This window comes from Myzus persicae, unplaced genomic scaffold (genome assembly GCF_001856785.1).
Source record: "Myzus persicae strain clone G006 unplaced genomic scaffold, MPER_G0061.0, whole genome shotgun sequence".
NCBI lineage: Eukaryota > Metazoa > Arthropoda > Insecta > Hemiptera > Aphididae > Myzus > Myzus persicae.
The window spans coordinates 72766-78284 of record NW_019104155.1 but is presented as its reverse complement, the minus strand read 5'-3'; positions in this window follow the sequence as shown (position 1 = coordinate 78284).

Below are 5519 nucleotides of genomic sequence, written 5' to 3'. Positions count from 1 at the left end.
ACATATTGGACATGTCGTTTTTAGGCTCTGCGATCTACAACAACTCTCAGTCGTCCGCCGTTCGCGATTGCGAAGGGAATATTTTCAATCCACGCTTAAACCCATACACGACAGCGTATGATATATTATACCGCACCTCCTCTTCACAGACACGATTCCGCTTAAACCAGTCGATAGTTCAGAACGAAAATCGCCGACTCGTCCGTCATTTTTTAGTGTCATATTTGGTAAATAATATTATGTTAACATTATTGTACACTCGTCGCTGCTGCATAACCGACCGCTCAGCGGACGGGCTGCACCGAAATGTCACGGTCAGGTTCGTCTCGCAATATTCTAATATTTGTATACACCCAAGTATACGTAGAGGTATTTGTAACCGAGTCCACACACACACACACACATGCATACACACATATTTATTATGATATTATATATTATTATGTCGTCGTGTTTTTCGTATATTAAATAAATATATATTTTATAACAGCCCCGCCGCGCCTTTTTTATGACACGTGCGGATACGTTTACACGAATACGAATATAATAAATGACTACACAGGTATATAATATATTCTAGCTGTATAGTTTGTATATTATATTATTTTTGTTCCGTCGTTAATTTCTACGGACATTTTATTATATTGCGTTGTCGTACGGACTATATATAATGTTATGTTTCGCGTCGTATGTTGCCGCGGGCGTGCTGCGGCGGACATTAATATTATCGTCGTTATATTATTGCGCGTACATAAAAATTTATACCGTTTTATTAGTTTGTCTCTAGATAATGTGTGTGTATAGATAATATTATACTTATATTATTATATTCGTTTACTTGCCTGACAAAAATAATTACGCTTCAAGATTATAGTATCCAGATACCTAGCTCTTGTAAGTAGGTATAGGCAGCAACCCGATATTATATCACTACTATATAGGTAGAGGAACCTATATAAGACGACGATCGGTATCTGAATAGTCATGGTCAAAGCATATATTATTATAATATCTGCATTTAAACATTTTTGTTTTTTTTATTATTGTTATACAAATTGAAGAAATAATTATACCGGAACTCCCGAAAAATATGATTTGATGATACGATGTAAATAATGTAAATAAAATAATACTGGTGAATCGCTTATCTACGCGTGTAAACTGAAACAATTGTGTTTCAATAACGAGGGTTTACAATGTTTTAGCCGATTTTCCATAGGCATTTGCAAGCTCTCCTATGATCGCAACAAGTGCGTTGGTCAACAAAAATCTCCAGTTTCAAAATTGTTCTAAAAGTGCAAGTGTGTGCAGCTGTGAAAAATTGACGATAAATTCTGTGCAAACGTAACTCAACAGCGGTATCTTCTCAAGCTCCCGAGTGCACTCGGCGACTTGATACACTTCAATATTAAATAATATACAATATTGATATAGGTACCTAAATCATCATAGATAATATTATAAACCGTGAAGGCCGTGAACGTATGTTTAACTATAAGCCCTACAGTTTATATTTTATAGTGATATAATATCACAATGGCATCAGGATGTCTAAAATGCAACGTTTTCAAACGAACCGTACACAAACGATATTATATATTATACACATCTTATACTTGTGCTATGTACGCGTTATTAAAGAAACGACGATCGTACGCTGGCTGTCATTGCGGTTTTGTTAGAATATAGGTCTTCGGGAATGATATTATACATGTATAGGCGCCTACTTTTGTTTGACCCATACTAATTTATTGTTGCATGCTGAATATGACCGTAAACCCGAAGCACAAGAATAATACTGCAACATCCGTCATGTTTATTGATATTGAAGTTATTTTCACAAAACGACAATTTTTTTATTTCAAAAACTTTATAAAAATTACTTTAATATCATATATTCTGCGGAATAATCGGAACACAAAACCGAAAAAATGAAATAATAAATCAGCATTCAGAGGGGAAAACTCAACTTTGAACTCATAAATGAATTGCAAGATCAGCCGATCTAGAATCAGGCACACAAGAATTACCCATAGAATTATCATGGTAAAAGAACCTTCCATGATACGCGTAGCATGTGCAGGTGTCAAGATCGCAGTATAGCACTTATTAATGAAATGTCAACGATATGAAAAGAATCTCAAATTCTCAATATAACGGGAAGCCTGGGCGCTACTCTTGAACTCAATCCTGAATAAAACAAGAAAATTCTGAAAATCAACCAATTTAGTCAATAAAATATATTATAATCGAATGATAATTATAACACTTTGTAAATACTTGATATAATTTTAATTTTAAATGTATTAAACTGTAATTGCCTATGCTACTGAGTTATTATTGAAATCAATAATACCAAAAAAAATATCTTATGATTCCATCCTTCGGATATGAAAGATAATTATTTAATAAATATATGGTTTCATATATACTTGAATAATATACATTAAAATATTAAATATACCTACCATCTAGTTGTTAACTGTTAAAAATTGAAATAGCAACAACCAAAGTTATAAAATATACCTGTACCCGGTATCTATATAGTATGTACAATGTGCATATTATAAATTATATAGACATATAATATTGCTATGATGGCCACCCTGTAGTATTTTTTATGCCCATAAGATCTTCTTTTTTCACAACATCGTATAGAATTTCAAATTATTATTTACTCTTACGAAAAAGCAAATAAGTATAAAAGATAATAGATTTCATTAAATACGAGAGCACGAACGAATATTCATCCACTGTGAACAGCTGTCGTGTACATTATGTGTTACCGTATACCTATGTGGCTATGTATAATATTATACTATACGAATATATTAACCTGCTCGTATATTATAAAATAAAGCGGAGAAGCGAAAAATAAACAATATTCGGCCGACTTGAATCTCAAACACTTTTGTTACCTGCGGTATATATATTGTATGGCATACTTTATATTGTAACTTAAAGGTTATACGATTTATTTATTATTATTATTATTATTATTATGGCAGGTACACACATACTTTCGATATAATGTTAATAATTATTACCAAAGTGGTAATAATAATAATTGTACATGAAATGATGTCGCGGTTAATGTGCGGTGCGGGATATTATCATAACGGCGTGTGTATAATATAATTTATAATAATAAATAACAATCCCATGCATAAACCCACACGAAAATGTTCACATTGGCGTGTACAGAAAATTATACAGCGTACGTAAATGGCTATTTGGCTGTACCACATATACATATATTATTATATATTAGGTATAGAGTTTGACCACTGGATTGGGTCGCCGGTGCAGGGCAGAGCAGTGTAATGTAATATTATTACACGAAATTAGGTACGGGTTTCGTATATAATATATAAAGGTGGTGTGCCGTCGCGGAAACGTCGAAAACAGTGGAAACGGAGAAAAAAATTAGAAATAAAAACCGCACGAACCGTTGTGGGTGCAGCAGCAGCAGAGTGGTACCTACCTACCTACATAATATTATTCCTCCGCGCTGATGACAGTTTTGTATAGGTATACTTATCTCAACATGAAAAGTATAAAAATTCAAAAGCAAAGCAAAATAAATATTAATTATGCTAACAAAAAATCTCTGGGAAAAACTTCTCCACTGTTGTCCACCTCCTCAAAGATACGCAACTGTGGACAGCCAGGTAGTAATATTGCATTCACGCATACATATACTATATCCCTACCTATTGAGAATTGACCAATTACTATGATAATTTATAATTTTATAACAAAAAATGTTATATAATGTATGTAATGATTTAATCGGAGTTTATTTGTGTGCAGACTCGGCTTTTCGCTGACGGGCCGGCGTCACAAATATTTGTCGGTGACGCAATTCCGCAGCAAACTGTAAACCACTTCTTTTAGTTTTCGTATGATAATATACTATTATACATAGGTACATTAACACCACGATTATATGTGTTCAGTTTCGTTTTTGGATATTCAATGTACGATTTATTCTTTTCGGATTTAATTAAAATATCAAACAATGAGGGTGGTCAGTAATGATAATAAGTACATCCCAATCGGTTGTTTTTTCGTAATCGCCTCTACATAATCGCAGCTCTATAGCGGCCGATATACGCGGTGAGAATATAATAATCGTAGGCGTATACTGCTGCAGAATGTCGCCTATAATAATAACAATATTATTATAATTTACCACAAACCGCCGCCGCCGCTGTGCTGCAGATCGTACGGTGTGGTGGATTGAAAAAAAAAACGCAAAATCGACGAGAAAATCCAGTTTTTCGACCGCGACGAGATGGAAATCGCGACCCGACCACGGTGCGCAGACGACGAGATGATCGTATCATCTGCGCGCGATCAGCGACGGGCGGGGAACTGAATATAATGGTAATAAGGAAACATCGGAAAAAAAAATACTCGCCCAGAGTAGTCGCTCGGCGGGTGGGCGGCGGTCGCAGGGGAGGGGCAACACCGCTTCACAGGGTAAATCGGACGATGCGGCGTCTTTCGGTGGTGCAGCGGGTTGGTTGACGACAGTGGCGGTGGCGGCGGCGGCGGCAGACAAACGAGTTCGTCGCGAGCGCGGGGAATGTCGAAACGAGCGCGCGCCGCCGCTAATTAGAGGACGTCCCGTGAGCGCGCGCGAGAGATCGCCGCGGCGCGTGTTCTAAATAAAATCGGACCTTAATGAGACCGGCATACCTCGTCGTCGTCGTCCTCCGGAGGGCATCTTGCACAGAGGCTCCTCTGATTTATGGCCGGTTTTCAATTCGTACCTTTATTTTTTTCGTTCATATCCTATATATAGTACGCTCCTTTTCGCTCTCGACTGACCATTGTCCGGCCCGACTGCCCGACCAACTATATATATATATATATATTATATAATGTAAGGTAGCTATATACAATATTATAAGCGTTTATAATAACATTTTATAATTTCTTTTTTATCGTATAAATACTTATAATATATCGTACTTCGCTGTACCTTATACGTTCGAGAGGAAAATTGTAGTAATATTATACTATATAGATTGTATATAGGTACCTATACAAATATACAGACGGGTTAATAAAAAAACATGTCCATTTTAACTGATAACACAAATATATTTTCAATATTAGTAGAATTAATTACAATTTTTGTTCGCTATCGTTTTAAAAAGTTGAGATCATAATATATCGTTTAATGATAGTTACAATATATTCATACACAAACAAAAATAATTTACACAAAATATGAGATTTTACAATTATTAAAAACATAACAAAGTGATTAAAATAATAATCCTAACAAACACATTATCTTAATATTAATATTTTAACATTGCACTACGAAATGCATAATATGAAGCTCGTTAGAAATAATATAATTATATAATATAGGTATTGTTTTTAATGCGTATATAAGTTAAGTAAAATATAATAAAATCGAATAAACCATTTGATATAATATCATTATAATATAATATAACTACGAACCAATAATGATATTACTTGTACAAAAAAACTTTCTG